Here is a 21,424-nt window from a genome sequence, read left to right as displayed (position 1 = left end):
ATTAACGTATTTAATCACCTATTTCAGCGTTCACGTGAATCAATTTAGACTCATGAATCTTCAGGGAGCAAACGATTCGATTCGGTTTTAATTTGATTCTCGAGAATTCACTCTTTCCCAAAGCTATTTTTTATCCGTTGTGTTCAAACTCAAAGCCAACTTAATGTAGTGTTAATTTTTGAGCAGAAATGCTCTGTGCATTGACATTTTTAACTAATTATCAGCTGGACTGTGAAGTTTTGTGCAGCCATTCTGTGGAGAAAAACTCTCATGCATAAAAGAATTGATTATTTATATTATTTAAAAAAAGCCTTATTAATAAAAACAAACTATAGAATTTGCAGAATTTTTGCACCAGCTCCTGTATTTAAAAAGTTATTTGGAAAAGGGGTTGGTTCACTAACTCACACACTCACACACACACACACACACGCAGGGGCTGAAAAAAACCTTAAAGAAAAAGGCCATCTTTCTGAACTCCTCTTAGCTACCAAAAACAAATCCTGTACACCCAAGAGTAGCAGAAAAAGGACAAAAACTAAACCAAATTGTGACATCATTAATACTCAGGCCAAAAAAAAACAAAACACACCTCACACACACACACACACACACACACTATATATATATATATATATATATATATAAACACGTCTGAATTATGTCTCGGATATCTGAAAGAGTGATTACAATTTTAAGAATTAATTAATTCATTTTAACCCTGAACTCAACACCAGACACGTGTTTACTCCATACTGTTACAGATCAGCATCAATTCTACACCACTAATCACATCAATTCTACAATAATTAACTCTATAGACAACTCTTAAGGCTGATTCAGCACTCGATGGACTTTAAAGTGAAACTGTTAACTCCATAGTCTTTATTCTAATGACTGAATTCAACACTATACATGAAGGTAGGGGATAATTCTGTAGAGTTAGGGATGTTTTAACTCTTTTAAAGGAAACTAAACACTCGAAGCTCGTCTAAATGCTGCTTTAACCCTCGCTGTTGTTAATTCATTATCCCTGGACGAGTGAAATGAAAAAGTGTTCTTCGTTCAGTCATCTAAGGGTTAATTTAACTCTAAATCTGTACTCGATATAAAAAGGTGTCATATTCTTCTGGTATTTTTACAGCATTGTTAACCCTCACAGCACTGAATACACACTCTGAGGAGATAAAATGAATAGAAAGATGCTCACAGAGTCACACGTACACAACTGGAGCATTTAACTGGAGCATCAGGGTTTATTCCATCGTCATTAACCCTTTATACAGGACTGGAGGTGTTCACTCTGGATGTTTTAACTCTATATGGGTCACTTCTGATAACTTTATCGGATAAAAGTCTCCATTAAATCAATACTTTTAACCCTGTATGAGTGAATTAAACACAAAGCGCTGATACAGGTGCCGTAAGTGTTAATTCAACAGTCTTGGGGTTAACTCATTAATTAACGCGTTATTAAAAGGGTGCTGTGATGTGAAGGCACGTTATAAGCACTTATTACGGCGTTATTAACTCTTAAATAACACCCTGATGTTGTTGAATTAACACTTAACGATCTTTTTAACGCGTATAGACTTTGTTCATGTGCCCATAATATGATTATGGCATTAATTTCTACACAGTAACGTCAACTCAACCCACTGGACATTTCGTCCGAGCGAGCGAGCGAGCCAGCGCGCGCGCGCACACACACACACACACATACACACACACACTCTCTCTGTGTTTCTGCGCGCGCACGAAACCCCATCACCAAAGCTGATCTTTTATTAAGCTGTTTTTCTTACTATTTTTTTTTTATTATTTATCTCAGTGATAAAGTACATGAAATTAGGTGTAAAAGTGAATGTAACCCGAAAGGACTCACCGTCTAGCGGTCCACAGAAGCCCGGAGTCCGTTCCCGTTACTCGGCTGTGTGAATCCGTTGACTGGGCGCGAGAGAAAAGTGTCGCGCGAGTGGCCGCTCGTGCGCCTCATCCGCGGCTCGCGCTGGAGAAGGAGAAAGAGGCGGAGTCTGGGGAAGAAAGAAAGAAAGAAAAAAAAAACGAGCACGGATGCTGATTGGCTGTTCGGTCACCCGCGTCTCCATTACTGAGGCGCCATGGAGCAGTGGGAAAGTAGTTTGGAAAGTAAATCTTTAAACCGAGCTGATAAATGATTTTATTGCGAGCTTTCACCCGTTTAATTTCAGTTATGGCCAGGGGACTGTCCAAACCTTTCAGGTGAAAAAAAATGTATGAGTTGGCTCAGTGTCCAGTGTGGCCACTCATGGCAAGAGCGCAAAAATAACAAACCTGATCAGATCCTGAAGCTCGGCTTGGGTGTGCTCGGGTTTAGTCTGATTTCTGAAATATAAGTAAATGAGCCAACCTTTCCATCCCTGACCATGACCTTCATAAATCACCCTGTGACCATGGAATTCTTTCAGGACGTGTGATTTACAGTTTAAAGCTTACAAATCAGTTTACAATGTGTGAGGAAATCTGAGATTTTAATAAAACGTTTTTGGACACAGCGGTCAGATGGGGGATTTTGTTCGGTTGTAACTGCACTAGAACAGCGATAGCGATCTCGGTTTGTGACCGAGTCTTAAGAATAAACTTTCATAAATGAGCTTGAGGTAATAAAGATTTGTCTCTGTTAGCATGTTCCATTTCATTTCCTCCATCCCAAGGACAGAAATTTGCGGTCAGTCATCAGTGGCATTAAGTTGCCGTTTATCTACACCTTAGCCCTTATTTACACTATATTGCCAAAAGTATTGGGACACCCCTCCAAATCATTGAGTTCAGGTGTTGTTTTTCAGGGGTTGGGCTCGGCCCCTTAGTTCCAGTGAAAGGAACTCTTAATGCTTCAGCTTCATACCAAGACATTTTGGACAATTTCATGTTCCCGACTTTGTGGGAACAGTTTGGGGATGACCCCTTCCTGTTCCAACATGACTGCACACCAGTGACCAAAGGAAGGTCCATAAAGACATGGATGAGTGAGTTTGGTCTGGAGGAACTTGACTGGCCTGCACAGAGTCCTGACCTCAACCCCATAGAACACCTTTGGGATGAATTAGAGCGGAGACTGTGAGACAGACCTTCTCGTCCAACATCAGTGCCTGACCTCACAAATGCACTTCTAGAGGAATGGTCAAAAATTCCCATAAACACACTCCTAAACCTTGTGGAAAGCCTTCCCAGAAGAGTTGAAGCTGTTATAGCTGTAAAGGGGCGGGACAACTCCATATTACATTCATGTGCAGGTAAAGGCAGACGTCCCAAAACTTCTGGCAATGTAGTATATCTCATTTTATACAACTGACCAATTGAAGGTTAAGGCCTTTGTTCGGGGGCCCAGAGGTGGCAGCTGGGTGGACCTGGGGTTGGATCTCACAAAGTAGTTCAAAACCTAGGCTACCACATCCTGTATCACACTGATACCATGTACCACATCCCATTTCACCACTGCTACTAGGAATTCTGGGAATTTATGGAAGTTATATATGTACAACAAGTGTGTGCAGTGAGATAACCGTTATTATATCCTATTTTTATGTTTTCTTTATGTTGCAGTGGTTCGACGTAAAATGGCAAAAGTCAACAAAACCAGGATTGGGAAATGGGACGAGAGCATTTTTGCGACCATGCTGAGAGGAGATCGCTGGACCAAAGTGGCTTACATGAAGCAGCATGAAACAGAAATGTCTTCCAAGTGATGCAGGAGGTAAGAAATTGATAAATGATGGCCTGCTATGGATTCTGCAGCAAGAATCGGTCAGCTTTTTTTTTTTTTTTTTGCATGCCTTGTGTTTGATTATCACCTAAAATGCAACCCAGTGAGATTTATATAAAGGTCTTTTCTTGTTTTCCTGCGAAAGAAATAATAAAATCCATAGTTCACTGGTCAAGTCTATAGTGCAAGGAGAGGATGATGAAATATTCAATCTATATTCTCGAGCCTTTGCTGCATGCTGCAGAGCAACTGGGAGTGAAGAGTGGCAAAGTCACAGGCTGCAAAATTCATGCGCCGAGTCTGAAGTCAGAGAGAATATGGAGACATGAGCTCGTGAGCTCCATCCACGTTCGACGTCTACTCTGTCTCCCGGCGTGTCCTGGGGACGGCATGCCAAATGTCGGGGACGTTTTAAAAGGTGTTTGTAAGGAACAGACGGAAGGACAGGGCGCAGTGGGTTAACCACACACCTGTGCATCAACACGCTCCGTCAGGAGGAAGGAGATGGGGGTCGGACCGGAGACTCAGACACTCCATATGTTAAAAGTCTCGCTTTTGAGTCTGCGCTACCATTCATTAGGATTCACCGTATAGCTCGAGACACAGTGAAGGATATGCACTGTACTGCTTTAGGACATAAAGTTTCTATAGTGTCCTGGATCCTTCGCTCTTATACCCAAGTCCTGATTTCTTTTTAAACTTAATAATAAACATTTCATGTGCTGGATGGTAACTCAGAGCCATAGTAATGACGAAACTCTGAGCAAAAGTGGACTGATGGCTAAAAAAAATAAAATAAAAGTATTTGACGGTGAAAAATGTTTTATTTTTTTTTATTTTTTTTCCCATGTGAACTGAGTCGCCTCAGTGTCTGATGTTTACTTCTTTACTTCTTTGTGTCTAAAATAGTTAATAACTCTAAATCTCTGTCTCTTCCTGCTATCTATAAACTATCTATTACAAGTCTTCCTGTTACATCCAAACACGGGTATGGCTTTTATTAGCATCTAAAAAGGCAGCTATTGTGGAGAACAATAATAATAGGTTTTGTGTAATTTAGCTTCCCAAAGCATGAACTGGAAGTGTTCTCGAAAGATGGAAGTTACAAGGATGATATAGTACACTTCATTTCTTTAAAATTAATTGTTCTATCACTTATTTGTTAGATACGTTGTATTGTAATAAAAAGTTTTTTGAATTGGTCATAAATTAAAAGCTAAATAATAAAGAACTGACTGGCTGTTTGTTCTTGGGTCATTAATTTTTAGGTTAAATTTGGAATAAGTGTAATTTCAATAAATGAAATTAACACACAGTGTATTAGAATTTCTGTAAAATTACACAATTGATCATCATTAAACTGAAGAATGCAGTTAAGAAGAAAACAGCAATTATGATGTTTAAGTAAAGTCTTTACACATTACTGTCTCAGCAAATATTGCACAGCAGCAGTTAGGTTTAATCTTAGCATTTAATGACGTGTCGATCATCCGGTCCCAGATTTTTAACAAGATTGTACAGCAATCACATCTTGTGCATGTTCTGCAGACTGGAATTAAAGTGCAATAGTGGAAAGTGCATCTGATATAAACTTTGTAAGTAACTAATGTCAAATGCTAAAATAACAAAAAACAGTAAATATCTACTACAAATTTGAGTACAGACTTGCATACGTGTAAATATAGATGATAAATGTGTTAGATTTTTTGTGACATAGCATCATTATACCTGACATCAATAAACCAATGTAGATATTAGTGTAGACTGTAGTGTCCTCAGTATCAAGAGTGATCCAAGGAAGGAACAGTGGTAACCCGGCGACAGGGTCATGGACGGTCAAGGCTCACAAGGCTGGCCCGTGTGATCCGATCCAACAGACGAGCTACTGTTGCTCAAATTTCTGAAGAAGTTAATGCAGGTTCTGATAGGAAGGGGTCAGAATACACAGTGCATCACAATTTGTTGCATATGGGGCCGCATAGCTGCAGACCATGCTGACCCCTGTGCACTGCTGAAAGTGCCAATAATGTGCACATGAACATCAGAACTGGACCACAGAGCAATAGAAGAAGGTGACCTGGTCTGATGAATCACGTTTTCTTTTACATCACGTGGATGACTGGGTGCGTGTGCGTCTCTTACCTGGGGAACACATGGCACCAGGATGCACTATGGGAAGAAGGCGAGCCGGCAGAGGCAGTGTCCTGCTTTGGTCAGTGTTCTGCTGGGAAACCTTGGGTCCTGCCATCCATGTGGATGTTACTTTGACACGTACCACCTACCTAAGCACTGTTACAGACCATCTACACCCTTTCATGGAAACGGTATTCCCTGATGGCTGTAGCCTCTTTCAGCAGGATAATGCACCGTGACACAATGGCAGAAATGGTTTGATGACCACAACAACCAGTTTGAGGTGTTGAACTGACCTCCAAATTTCCCAGATCTCAATCCAGTCAAGCATCTGTGGGATGTGCTGGACAAACAAGTCTGATCCATGGAGACCACACCTTGAAACTTAGAGGCCTTAAAGGATCTGCTGCTAACAGACAGATACCACAGCACACCTTCAGGATCTAGTCCATGCCTCGATGGGTCAGTGCTGTTTTGGCAGCAAAAGGGGGGGACCAACATAATATTAGCCAGGTGGTAATAATGTTATGGCTGTCTGGTACATTCATACAGTTTTCACATACAGTGCTAATCAAAGGGGTTGATATATTTAATTGGAGTTTACACTGTATTGAAATGAAATAAGGAAATAACATCTTGACATCTACTACTCTCAGGTTACTTTAAATGTAAGATTATAAATGACTATAAGCTGAAAATTGTTGTGTATTAGCGATATTAGCGAGTATCAGCTGCAAGAGAAAGATGTGCTGTGTGCTACAAGAATCAAATCAAAGTGATTTTCCAACTAAATCTAGACTTTTTTCCCCCAATTAAACATGTCCCATGGACTTTTATCAATTTGTTAGTTTGATTTTTTAGTTCCACTTCTAATTTCTTGAAGTTTAACCAAACATGATGAAACTCAGAGCAAAATAAATAAATAGATAAATGCTAATATAACTAATAATGGAAATGTGCCTCACCTCTAAACTTTTCTCTCCCTCTTCCATTATCCCTAATTTACTTCTTCGATTTTGTAATTCTTCTACATTTAACTTTCTTGACCAAAAATGACCCACACTTCAGGTCTATACACACGAGCTGATTCTTCATGCCCCCTACGCTTATCAGAAAGCCTTCAGGAGGACACTTGATGAACTGAGGTTAATTTTTAACAAAGAAATTCCTGTTGATTTGCTCGTATTCCTCGGAGGTAGTGAAATTCCTCTTGTCTCGGTCACCATCTTGTCGGCCGAGCGTGTTTACGGCCAGGCGGCTGGATGCAGAATTTCAGGTTTTATGGAATTACAAGTGGTTTTCACACGGCTTCTGCCCCGCCCATTTTTTTTTTTTTTTAAGGAACTGACCGATCGTATGAAACGATCATGAATTAAATTGTTATTTTCAATACCTGGTTGCAAATCGTTCACACTCAACAAGCAAGTCTAGAACCCCTAGATCTCTCTTCCCTGGTCAGGTTCTGCCACAGCTTCACTTCCTGTCCACTTCCTGTTTCCTTCACATCTCACTTTCATCTGTGATTTTAACTTCAGCAACTGAAATGTAGATTCAGCTCAGAATCCAATTATGAAAGCTCAGCTCAGCTCAGTTGGATTCAGCTCAGAATCCAATTACGAAAGAAAGAAAATTATGTTATTATTATTATTATTAACCATCTGTGAAGGAGTGTTCATTAAAGACTGAAGCATTTGGCTAAATCTTAACTTTAAACTATACAAATAAATTGAATTGAATTTTTTTGAGAGCTGTCCTCATGTTCCAGATGTGAGTCGGGAGAGGGGCTTCGGACTGAGTGTTGCGATGACGTCGTGTGACAACGGCTCAACTCAAACCTGCAGAAAATCTGCGACCATTTTGAAAAATCTTCTCTACTCTTCTCTTCCCATCATCATGCTACAAGCTGACCTCATAAGACGTTTGAAGTCACCTTAAGGTTTACATAAAGGTTGGTGGTAGCTCAAGCTTTCAGTTGTTGACCAGAAGACCGAGGTTAAAGCCCCAGCCAATCACCGCCAAGCTGCTGCCATTGGGCCCTTGAGTAAGGCCCCCAACCCATCCTGCCCCAGGGGCACCGAATCATGGCTGACCTTGCTCTCTGACCCCAACTCCCAAGGATATACAAAGAAAGAATTTCACTGTGCAGTAATGTATATGTGACAAATAAAGACAACGTAACATCTCTGTGTTTATCTGGTGAACTCTTCTCTTGATTGCTGGCTTTGACGCCTTGATCAGGTTAACTCTTCTGAAAGGGTTTTTCTTCAGCAGGGAACGAATTCTTCTATCATCTACGACAGCTTTCTGTCTTTTTCCTGAGCTCTAATCCCATCCTTATCTCTCTGATGGGTCTGTTTTGATCTTTCAGCCTGATGTCGTCTTGCTTCTCTGCCAGCGTCGGCTCTTTGGACTTGACATCGCGAGTTAACGGCGAGAGATTTCAAATACAAATGACACACTCGAAATAAACTCTTTAGTTTATTTTTATTTGCTTAGTCGTTAGTGACACACACCTGGCTGCTGAACAGCTGAGCAGCCAATTGTTCAGTACAAAAGTGTGTGTGTGTGTGTGGTAGTAAATCCCTTCAAAACTAAAGCTGAACTTTGAGCTAATATTCATTTCGACTAACCTCCAAAGGAAAATAACTCATCGCTGATTGAAAGCGACAATGCCTGACACAAATCTCCCACAGTAGAGCCAATTTTTTGATTGGCTGCTGGCAGCCTGAGCGAGAGATTAGAAACTCACTCTGAGTGCAGTTCATTCAATACATTCAATATAAAATTCAATTTACGGAATTTAATTGAATTGACTAGCTGCGCTTGGGGAGTTGAACGCTAGCCTTGCGGATGGAAGACCGACCGTGACGATTGTTTAGACATTGTAGTGAATTTTTATTTAAACAAACAAAAAACATTTCAAGCTACTGAAAATGTTTCAGTTATTTTTTTTTGTATAGGATTTAGATGTAGCATCTCCTAGCACCTTTCTTCCTTTATACACAAAGAAGGCTTGATGTAAGCTTCAATGCTAGCAGCCTGCTGATAGAAAATTTTAGATATAACGATCCCTCTGTAAACTACATTCCACAGGACACACTAATTGAGACAGCTAGCTGGTTATCACATGAATTCATGCCTAGTTACTTTACTTAGCAAGCTACCAAAAATGAAATAATAATGATAAATAATCATCAGAATGGATAAAAAAAAAATGTGAAAAATTTATTTCTGAAAAAAATGCAAATTATTTATTTATTTATTTACAGCAGAGTTTGGGCATGCTATATGAGAGATACGCATGTGCCAGCACCCATATTACCTTTTCCTTGAACAATGTTAAGCAAATTCTTTAAAACAAAAAATAAATAAAATCATAATAAGAGACATAATACTTTTTATCCATTTATAGTTACAGTTAAAGTCGAACTAAAAAAAGGTTCTTGTTCATGTTTCTTACTTCTTCCCCTCATCAGCCTCTCCAGCCTTTGCCATGTCACTAAGAAACAAAAATAAACAAATAAATAAATAAATTACAGCTTGTCATGCTAAAAGCATAATCTCCTCTGTCTTGAAGATGTAAAAATTTGAAGTTTCTTATGGCTTTGTAAGTTACAGCTTCACCTCTGACACTGGAGACTCCTTCCCTTAATATTGTAAATAAATAGATAGATAGATAGATAGATAGATAGATAGATAGATAGATAGATAGATAGATAGATAGATAGATAGATAGATAGATAGATAGATAGATAGATAGATAGATAGATAGATTTTTTCTAATAGAAAACTTGCAATGATTACAAACATTTTTAATCCGTTTACATGGAGTGTCCCTTTATGAGCCGTTGCTATGGAAACGCATTATAACTATAACCCTGTATAAAGCTGTATAAGAAACTACAATACACAATTCTGTCTCTATCCATTTTCACTCGCCGTGTTAGCATCAACGGCTCAGATATTACAGTTTTAAAAAAAAGGCTAAACGCAGACAAGCGCTAGTTTTCACCGTGAAACCTTGCTGGTTTCAGCAGGAATGTGGTTGATGCTCAGAGGCACACATTAACTGGAGTGAAAGGAGCACACTGGATGTATTCTTTGTGATGTAATTGTGGCACAGCTTGTGATTTTCTCTGACTTGCCATCTGCTGATGAGGCAGAAACTCGGTCTTGAGTCAGCGTGCCGCCTTTAAGAAGTGCTTATTCGCAGGAAAGAAAACGAAAGAGTGGAAGCGGTGACGGTGGAAGCGACGGCAGTGGCTCTGGTGGTGGTGGTGGTGGTGGGGACGAGAGTCGGAGCGTCACGTCCTGATTTGTAGAGGGCAGACTCAAATGTGGCACAAATATGAGAGAAAAAGAAGAGAAGAAAAGAACAAAACGGATGTTTTGAGGAAAAGTCTAAAAATATCGCAGTGGAGTCGTTCGCTTAATGGATTCGCTTAGCTTTAATCGAGCTAATCCATATAGACCGAATAGACGTCCAGACTTTTTATTTTATTTTATTTTATTTTATTTTATTTTATTTTATTTTATTTTATTTTATTTTATTAATTAATTAATTAATTAATTAATTAATTAATTAATTAATTAATTAATTTATGTTTATTTTTGTTTTGTTTTTTTAGGTGATGTGAGTTGAGCCGCACGTCCTGGAAGCAAAGGCGTGTCTTGTTTTCATTATTTTTATTTTTTTTGCCCCTGTAACAGATTACTCGAGTGATGCACACAGAGAAAGCAGATGTTCCAAGTTAACAGCCAATCTCACGGCTTGGCAGCTGTTGGTGTTTATATTGCTCTGAGTGTTATATATCTAATCTGAGCTAGCTGGGATGGGGACGTGATGTACATGCTCTGTCATCCTGTCATCTATATATTTATGGAGAAAAATGATGCGGGGTGTCGGCAAAACGTCAAATAACGTCAAATAACGTCAGATATTTCTCTGTTGGTGGCAACCGCTGTCGGAAATGTCAGCACGGCGCGCGGGTTTGAGCAAGGCAAATAAACCATCTGCATGCTAAAAATGACTATTGTTTCTTTTTGCTAATCAGCCCTGGCAAATGTGAATACTTCGGAGGATTCTCGCGAAAGCTTAAGGACAACACGCTTTAATCCGCTTTAAATCAGAACCAGCATATTGCCTGAGACAGCGAGGCAGAGTCAAGGAGCGAATGAATAATAATAAGCCTCGGATCTCTTCCTTAATTCGGTGAAAAACACATGTGGAAGCCGCTCAAACGTCTGGTTTTTTTTTTTTTTTTGACTTGTGAACCGAGGGATCAGTCGGGGCGCTGCGTTTTCTAGCCTCGCCTTGATGAGATTTGAGAGTTTTCCTAGAGCGGCTCATTTGCATGTGTTTGCAACGCAGTGTGTCGAGAGGCGCATTTTTAAAATATCCGCTCCCCGAGCACGCCGTGGTTCGGTCTCGCAGGCGCCGAGCGTGATCGGGGCCGAACGGAGCGTGGAGAATCAGCAGGACCAAACCCGGCTCCTTCAACAGAATGAGATTTCTGCTCTCGCCGAGGGAGCAGCTCAGAGCGACCTGGGGCGACGACTCTACACCAGCGCAAGAAATTTATTAGACGGGTCTCTCGACGGAGTGTGTCATGTCATGTTTGTTGACCGACCGTGTTTAGGGTCGGGCAAAAAAAAAAGATAAGACAGCCCAGAGCCCCGAGTGTGTACGGTATGACTCATGATGGTTTCGGGTTAAAGGGAAAGTTAAAAGTGCGTCAAAATGAAAAGCAGGAAGAATTCGCTCTGATTGACTTGCAGGTTCATCTTTATAATTAACATCTTAGCCCTCGGTTCATCTTTCACTAAAAAGACAGCGATGCAGCGGCGCTTTAGTGTTTCCAAACCCTCACCTATATGCTCTGTCAAACAGATCAGCTGCGTAGGTTTCGACTTCCAGGCTAACACAATGCCGTCGACGCCGCATCACCCTTACACCGCTGATTAGTCGAGCCGAGCCTCTGCTGCACTGCGTTCTGGGTCTCTGAGTGCACCATTTGAGAAGACACTTCTTCTTCTACTTCTTCTAGATTTCATGAAGTTGACTTTCAGCGCTATAAAACAGAAAGCAAGGAAAGAAACCTCTTTTCAGACTTTTTGAGAGTGGACAACAAAAAAGAACAATTAGCGCTTCTGTTTAAACTCCATGGTAACAACAACACATCCTGAACGTGACACAAAATGGCTAATGAGTCACAGGGACAACAAAATTACATCACCAAGCATTAGATTAGCACCAGAGTCACTAATCCCATCGCAACTATCCCAATCCAAATGTATTTAACGTGTTTCAGGTTGAGGTTTTTCTTTACGAGAGACATAAAGTGGTTGTAAAGTGGGCATTTAGCCTCCATTAGCATTAGCATTGGCTTTTAGCCTCCATTACTCCTGATTGTTTCAGATAAAGATAGTGAGGTGCGTCATCAGGCAGTTAACGTATTTACAGCATGTCCGGTTTGAACGTTCTGCACTAATCTCATGTGTGGTTTGAGCGTGAATCTGATCTCCTGTCAGAATTGGACGTTTGTGAAGACATGAAATAAAGTTAATTCCCAAAACAAGCTAATCCTATCCTCGATGTGAGATGAAAGTAGGAGAAGTGAGAGGGAGTGAAACAGCTCCTTTTGTCTACTGTCCGTTGGAGGCATGCCTCATGCTGCACAGCGAGAGACGGATTAATGACCCCCCTGAACTCCCCCAGATGGACAGAGTCTGTTCTGTGTTATTAAATCCTTTGCTGTTTTTATGCCAGACCTCCAGCACATTCCAAATATGCTATGTGTGAAGTCCACAATAACTCGTCCCCAGAGGAATTAAATCTTGCGTTAATCACTCATCATCCTCGTTGAAATCTTTAGCTGATGGAATTATGGAGTGACAATCTTAAGAAGAGAAGAAACATCTAACAGTAATAGCTAGCTAAAATATAGCTAATATCTACAACACTAACAATAACTAATCCCTAATTGGTGAGGGGTGGGGTCTGGTGGTCATGAGGTCAGTGGTGTGGGGGATGTGGTGGGTGATGGGCCAGGGGTGTGGGGGATGGGACATGAGTGCAGAAGATGGGACATGGATGTGGGGTATGGGGTCAGGATAGGGTCGGGGTGTAAGGGATGTGGTGAAGGATGGGTCAGGGGTGTGGGGGATGGGGTCAGGGTTTGGGGAATGTGGTTTGGGATGGGTCAGGGGTGTGGGGGATGGGGTCAGGGAAAGGGTCGTGGTGTGGAAGATGGGACATGGATGTGGGGGTTGGGGTCAGGGATGTGGTCAGGGTGTAAGGGATGTGGTGAAGGATGGGTCAGGGGTGTGGGGGATGGGGTCAGGCATGTGGTCAGGGTGTAAGGGATGTGGTGAAGGATGGGTCAGGGGTGTGGGGGATGGGGTCAGGGTTTGGGGAAAGTGGTGGGGATGGGTCAGGGGTGTAGGGAATGGGGTCAGGGATGGGGTCGGGGTGTGGGGGATGGAGTCAGAGTGTGGGGGATGGGGTCGGAGTGTGGGGGATGTGGTGAGGGATGTGTAAGGGGTGTGGGGGATGGGGTCGGAGTGTGGGGGATGTGGTGAGGGATGTGTAAGGGGTGTGGGGGATGGGGTCAGAATGTGGGGGATGTGGTGAGGGATGTGTAAGAGGTGTGTGGGATAGCATCAGGGTTTGAGGGATGTGGTGGGGGATAGGTCAGTGGAGTCTGGGATATGGTAGGGGATGGGTCAGGGAAGCTGGGGACGTGGTTAAGGGAATGATGGATAGGGTTGGGGGAGGGGTTCTGCCAATTACATTTGTAAGAAATAAAAGTCTCTGTGTCATGTGACTGCAAATGAATGAGTGACAGGTGATGTGAAAGAGTCACTGTTTCAACCTCAGGTTCATTCCTTTTTTTTATGTTTACAATAACAGTACATCCTGTTGTGTTTTATTCCTCCGATATGTCTAAGAATGTCATCTTCTACTCTTTATCCATTTAGAGCTACACTTGTAACGCTGTGGAACGTCCTGCACAGACTTCTAACGACGGCGGCGCAGCGACAGCGCTGATTAAACTCTGCGTGAAACGCGGATCTTCCTCCGTCTCCACTCGAGTGATCTGACTGAAGAATCTGGGGTTATGGCTCTAATCTCGCTGCATTACTCCTCGCTGAAGGGATTATGCAGTGACAATTTCAAGAGGAGAAGAAAGATGTAATGCGGCGCTTAAGCTGTCGTCCCTATTAAAAGCAGAACTGTGCGAGTGCCGCTCCGCTCGCTAAACATTTCATAAAGTTGATGGATTTTCTAAATGCAAATAAGGATATTTGTATCCCGTCCCTCAGGAAAATCACTTTTCACACTCATGTGCTTCCGTCTCTCTGATGGGCACGCTTAAGCTCGTTTTTTTTTTTTTTTAAAGAATCCGCCAAGGCCGGCGGGTTGATTAATCCCGGAGGTACGCTTAAATCCAGCTCTAAATTAGCGCTGCAAAAATGAGAAAATTCTTTAGCCGGGAGTGCGGACTGATTAAAAGTCCTTTTCAGGTGTCAATGATTTACAAAAACTACCGAACTTAATCCTCTTTTTTTTCTTTTCCAAAGCCCACTCCAATGTCTCTCCGAGCTTTTTTTAAGGACCACGGCTGAGTTAAAGTGGAAGAGGAAGGTAATGACCCACAGAGCTTTTACTTCAGACAAAAGGAAAATAATTAGATAGCGGCAGGGGAGGGAAGGAGGGGGAGACCGGAAAAAAGGAAAAAAAGAAAAAAACTCTGCAGGTAAAAAATAAAATGGCCAGCTTACAACAAGGAAAGAGGAGGCAGAGACTGAAGCCTGTAGTTGCACTCGTTTATTGTATTGTGGGATGAGAAAGAGAGGGAAAAAAGGAAAAATAACACACATAGGGTGGGGGGAGTATTAGTGGTGGCGGTGGTAGTGGTGGTAGTTGTGTGTGTGGGGGGGGTTATAGAGAGAGGAAAAGCCACAAATCCACGAGTCACTGCTTTATTTTCAAGCTTAGGAATCCCACGTGGGGAAGAAAATAAGTTCGGTGCACAGTAATTAACTTTGGTGCAACCTTTGGCCGCAGAGTGCAGTCGACCCTGCAGTTTTTTCGCCTCAGCATTTCCGACGCAGGCCGTGTCGCTCTCCCAACAGACAAACAGCCTGGATAACACCATTACACACACACACACACACACATGTACAACCTCGGCTTCTGCTTTCAGGCTTTAAAACGAGTTTAGATCTGACTTTATGGCCGTCGTATCGCCGCCTTTCCTCACAAACTTGAGAAGCTCTAAACTGGAACTCTAAAAACACGGAAACAACAAGCTGAGCGTTTTTACTGGATTCTGACTGGTCAGAAAATTTACAGCTATCTGACTATAGTGCTGTATTTTCTACATTGTATATTAATTCGCTGGTTTGAATACATTATCATTTCTATTGCAACAGCTGCTGAAGAAACCGTCTACTTGTTATCATTATCGTTTCTATAGCAACAGCTGCTGATGAAACCATCTACTTGTTATCGTTATCGTTTCTATAGCAACAGCTGCTGAAGAAACTATCTACTTGTTATCATTTCTATAGCAACAGCTGCTGAAGAAACTGTCTACTTTCTACTGTCTACTGTGTCAGGGCTTTGTACACCACTGTGCACTTTCTCAGTAGCTTCTCACTTTCTAATTAGCTTCAATTTGTTGTTATAAACAGATAAAAAGTATGGTGGAGAACATTCTAATTAGGAATTCAATTCAAAGATGTGAATTAAAAAAAACTTGTTAATGATTAGTTTTTTATAATTCTTCATGTACTGTCTTGATTTGGTTCCTGAGCACATGTCTCACACGTCTGATCATTCACATGCAGTAACTTCATCTCAAATCACGAGGCAGCGCAGTGCAGCGCCGCTCATATAAGCACAGCGAGCGAGGAGTGAGGAGAAATTTGCGGTAATCAGCCATCACTCTGCTAGCCGTCTGTCGCACGATCGGCTTGTTAGCGCGTCGGCGGGACGGTACGCTCAGCGCCGGATCTGTTAAATCAAATCTGTGGTCCGGATTAGACCGTAATCCTCGAGAACTCATTAGGAGGGAACACGTTTCAATCTTCTCCATAGGGCCTCAAATGAAACGGCTTCTAAATCCATATTGGTGCCAAAGCAGCACTGGAACAATTCTTATGATCCTGCGTACAGCATTTGTCTCTGCTGAACATCCCTTCTGGACTCCTTCCTCCTCCTCCTCCTCCTCCTCCTCCTCTTCCTTATGAGTGATGCCTCTCCTCTGCCGATGTGCTTCCCATTACAATCCGGTTGTATTTTCCAGCGAGATCGACCTTTTGTCCTGCGTCTCTGCATTCCTAACTGATTGATTAGCGCTTATCTTGAGAGAGAAGAAGATAATCTGTCAGGTCAGAGTGAGCAGGAAACTAACTTTAAACACCGACAACACTCATTTATGATTTACAAGATTAATATGCAGTGTGAATTAAAAAAAAAAAAAAAAAATCATACATCTGAGGAGACCCTCAGGTGAAACCTCGGGCTAGATAGATGATGAAGAAGAAAACAATAAAAGATTAGCGCTTTATAAATAAAAAATGAACCTAATTAATACACTAGCATGCTAACTAACCACCTAGCAGTGATTAAGTAGACTTCACTCGCATTTATTTCTTCAACGGTTTCAATACCCTGGCTAGCGACTCTGCTAAGTTCAGTTATAGAGAATTCCTGACCAATCAGAATCCAGAATTAGCTCTGTGTAAAGTTTATAGACTCTGTCACATTTTCTTTAGTTGATTTAGTCATTTTTACATCATTCCTTTAGACATAACGCATCATCTTTTCCTTCTTCAGTGGCCTGAGTGTCTAAGATAGGATCCCATTAGCCGAGTTCAGAGCTGCATGTGCTGCACTGATCTTACTAAACACCAGGGGAATTTCCTTTGCTGGATAACTTTCCTTCTATTCCACTCTGATAAGTGGAGAGCTGTGAGTGTTTACCAGGCTGAGGCAGGCTGATTTATCTTGTGCTGCAAAGCTCCAGTAAAAAGGAAACCGAGAGCTTCCCTCATCTGCTGTCCACGCGCTGATAGGCCGGGTGAGGACACCACGTCTGACGTCCAGCGCTATCAGTTACATCCCACTGATCTGAGTGTCCTTTTTTTTGTTCCTTTGAGGATTAGCCTTGTCTCTTATCTTGTCAACCCAGGACTCAACATCGGACCCCGAAGAATGCGGAGGCTGTGAAGGGCAGTGACATAACCTCCTCAGGGAATCGGCTCGTATCAGAACGTAACCCAAACCCGAGTTCTTCTGCGGTTCTGCTCAAGTCAATACGGCGCGTTTTAGATGCTAAAAACGGGACCCGGCTCAGTTTCTGTAGTGAAGACAAGGACAAAATGTTTATATATTTATGCTATAAGGTTATGTTTAGGTCATTTCACGAGTTGAAATGAAAGTCTTTAAACTGATAAAAAAAGTTGTTAAAGCCTAGAATATTATGTTTGTTCATGTTAGCATAGATAACATTTCAGTTAGCTGTTAGCGAACATCCATCACCAGTCCCTGTGTAGGTACGAAGACATACAGAAATAAACGATAGCAATGAAGCTTCTGCATGTGTATAACGATGCCATCGTGATCGCTGGACCTCCGGAATTTTTACTAATGTATCTAATATCTGATGAATCAGCAAAAGGGGCAGAGTTTATGTGAATATATTACTGTGTGTTACTTTTTGTTATCCAATCAAATCAACTCCTCTCATTTTTCCAACGAATCTGATTTTTCTCACAGAATAAGGGAGCTTATGATAAATTAGCTTCTGGGACTGTTGCATTTACTCAGAAATTTTTCTTCCATTTTCCTTGTGTTTCTATCTATCCCGCGTTCTAACCGTTGAGATATATCTTTTTTTTTAAAAGCCGTTTTCACTCCCGCTGGTCTGATTGTTCAGAGTGAAAATTATTCTTTTGGTTTGTTTGCTCTTTGGCTTGTTTTCACACGACACACAGTTAAACCTAAAAATCCAGAAATACGGCAACAGAAAACGTTAAACCAACAAACCAACCATCCGCAAAACTCACACAAGTGGAGAACAACGAGTCGACTCTGAATAAGACTGAGCGTTAAATATTCTGTGCATCACGATCAGCTTTTATTTTCATCCAAATTCACAAAAACATGGCAGTGCTACAGATCTGCCTCAGTTTAATAGCTAGCATAGACAAAAAAATGCTCCAAGAGAAGGTTTGATTCACTTTCCGCAGGTGAGTCGATTCAGACTTGATTCGCTTTGTGTGATTGCTGTGTTGTCATCTGTACAGAGCAGGAGAACACACCAGGGTTCCCTTTTAATCGATGCTAACGGATGCCTACGTGAAAGATCACTCGGAATATGTTTTACAGTGAAGCATATGGTACGGGTCAAACGTGCATCGATCGCTAGTGACTAGCTGGCGAGGTGTGTGTCTGTGTTGCAGTGTGGTGATGCTGTTTATGCAGCGTGTTCTGGATGTTCAGAGCTCAACATGCCGCACAGAGCTCCTCCACCAGCTGCCCACGGATAATGCAGCTGGCAACATGTCCGACTTCACATCCCGGCATTTAAGAGCTTCTGAGCCAAACTCCCAGCGAGCTCGACCGCTTTGAACTCCCGCCGCATGCAGGCAGCTCCACCGGCTGCCGCATCCGCGAGCTCGCTCTATTCCTCGCAGGCCGAAGTTAACTTCATAACTTTATGATATTTTCAGTGGTTTCTGCTGACTTGGTTGACTTGCTTTTGGCAGGAAATCAGTGCAGCTCAGTGCTGAAGCACATGCACTGTGATGTGCTGTCAGGAGGCAGGGGGGTCCGAGCTGCCCGAGCTCGTTCAGCACGTCCAATCAGCATCGGCGGACAGCGTGCATGTTAAGCCACGGCACTGCCGATTCGCGTCAGCGATCGATTTTTTGTTCCCGAGTTCTGAAGGTAAAAAGCAAGAAGAGTTAAAAAACGAAATAATTGGAATCAACTCGTCTGAATTTGAACGTCTACACGGGGAGCGGATCTGTCAAGAGCAACTCCAGGAATGTGATCAGAGCGCCTCGAAACTGACCCGAAGCGCTTCACGTCTAACTCGAGCGGATTTCCTGCTTGCTAATAAATCAATAACTTCTGCAATGATGGAGACAAATATCAGAGTGTGGATGTTTGAAGTGTCACGTTCGATTGCTCCACGAGGCCTGTCCGCCCGCGAGTGTCTTATCGTACGTCTTGCTGTCTGTTTACTCCGGAATACCACCGACCGCATCCCAAATGAAGCTCGGACTTTGAAGGGACTTCAAAAAGAAGCTACGATGAGAGAGGGCTGTAATTACACATGTCCAAGGAGACTGTTTTCATGAGGACAGAATCTGGATTGATGTTCGCTTTCTGGTCGATATTTTACATTAGTCTGAAAGTGGAATGAGCAGAAGCGCATCTGGTTTCTGAACAAATCTAACCTTTAATATCTGCAATATCTGCAGCTATGGTACCTGTTCTCAGGGGGCGGAGCCAGATCCTTCACCCTGGCCAGGGTTAGACCTAACGGCAACCTCGAGTGGCGCAACAAACTAATCTACAGCCACAGGAAATGACAGAAAATATCGTAGAACCTCCCATCTGCAAGTCCTCATCTGATATAAAAGGCACACTAGCACGCTACAAAATAGTCACAGCTAACGATCGCTAACAACATGGTGAAGAAATTCGGTTACGTTTCAGAATAATGAATATCATTAATGTAAAGAGTTTAGAAAATGCTTTATGACCTGTTAGCTTATTGTGGTCAGAAATGATGCTCTGGGTGTTAGCTAGCTAATCTTACTAGTTCCTGTACAAACTTCATCAGACTCGTTGCTAATCCATGCTGTTGAAACTTTCGAAATGTTCTGATGTGAAACTCCCTGTATGATGTTTAATATGTTTTTCACATGTTTTTATTTTCAGATGTTATTATTTGCCCGTTTCACTGATTCTCACATTTGATTCTTTTACATGATTCATTTTTCACATGATTTTCTTTTAATTTCTTTAATAATTGAACTCATCAGGTGTGAATTTCTGGCATTACATCTTTACAACTTTATATTTTTTTGAGTAATGAATTTTCAGCTTTGTTTATTTTGATATTTAGAGTTTACTTTTAATGGTGTAAAGATTTTGGCTACTTTTATTAAATCTGGTTATTTTTTGTGAATCTGCGGTGAATCTGGAAATCCGTTGCCTCGGTATCAATCCGGTATTGAATCAGATGTTCGATCCGTGATATTTCCAGGATGTGTTCATCTCTGCCTGTGTAGATATCTTTAATGTGTTGGTCTGCACCCTAAATGAAAGCGCGACCTCTCTGTTTCTGTAGGAGGCTCTTCAAAGGCCGCTGGATAATATTGCGCTCCAGACCAATTTACAGAGGAAAAATGAACAGCATCACAGAACAGAACCAAAACAATGGCGGCTCTTTGAGTGACTCAGCGGCCCAATAATGAAGTGTGAAATTGAACTGTCAGTGCTCTGTGATTGTGTGCCTTCTCTCGCCAGAGGGATCACATCGGGGGCTGATAAAAGCTTGGCACAATGCAGTGTCTGACACCCGGCCATCGTAAACACAACATCCTCCCAACCTCCACTTATCTACGCTGTTTCGCAGACGGACCACGAACTCCAGCCACGGTCATATTTAACTTGGTTAAGAGGCTCATAATTCCAAGGAAATTGCATAACGGAAGAGTTATATGTGATGATTCAGATGATTCACATGTGAAATTGACACACGTGCAGATTTTAAATTCTTTTAATGTACACATTTGTTTCTTTTCATATGAGTCGTTAATTTTCACGTGATATTTACGTGATTCATTTATCGTCATATGATTCATTATCTTTCCATCTGATGTCTACACGATTCGTTTATTGTTACATGATTTTTGCACATGATTTGTTCATTTTATATGATTCATTTATTTTTTCGATTCATTTCTTTGCATATGATTCATTTTACACTACTCAGAAAAAGTTAAGGATATTTGGATTTTGGGTTAAATTTATGGAAAATGTAAAAAGTTCACACTACAATGATATTATATCATGAAAGTAAGGCATTTAAGTAGAAGCATGCAATGGTGATTTCCTCATCTCAAACAATTTATTGAAACAAAATCCAACAACAGTGGAGGGTATACCACAACAAAAAATCTCAATGTCTCAATAATCTGTCATGTGTCCTTGACCATCAATTACAGCTTGACCACGACGTCTCATGCTGTTCACGAGTCGACTTATTGTCTGCTGAGGCATGGCATTCCACTCTTCTTGAAGGGCGGCCCTCAGGTCATTGAGGTTCTGGGGTGCAGGGTTATGAGCCTCTACACGGCCACTCGGCTGATCCCAGAGGTTTTCTATGGGATTCAGGTCTGGAGAAAGTGCAGGCCACTCCATTTGAGGTACCCCAGCCTCCAGCAGCCGTTCCCTAATGATGCGACCTCGATGAGCTGGAGCATTGTCATCCATGAAGATGAAATTAGGCCTGTGTTGTT

At 41.8% G+C, this 21,424-nt stretch overlaps 1 protein-coding gene across 1 annotated transcript in view; it reads right to left on the bottom strand.

Annotated features, from left to right (window-relative positions):
- cdh6 (cadherin 6) overlaps positions 1-2,037 on the bottom strand; it is a 31,373-nt gene extending 29,336 nt beyond the window's left edge. The window contains exon 1 of the mRNA XM_058418647.1: positions 1,886-2,037. The gene's annotated coding sequence lies outside the window, so the exon portion shown is untranslated. The remainder of the gene's footprint in view (positions 1-1,885) is intronic.
- Between the last annotated feature and the right edge of the window lie 19,387 nt (positions 2,038-21,424).

Source organism: Hemibagrus wyckioides, linkage group LG20, assembly GCF_019097595.1.
Source record: "Hemibagrus wyckioides isolate EC202008001 linkage group LG20, SWU_Hwy_1.0, whole genome shotgun sequence".
Lineage (NCBI taxonomy): Eukaryota > Metazoa > Chordata > Actinopteri > Siluriformes > Bagridae > Hemibagrus > Hemibagrus wyckioides.
This window is presented reverse-complemented; position numbering and strand designations above follow the sequence as displayed.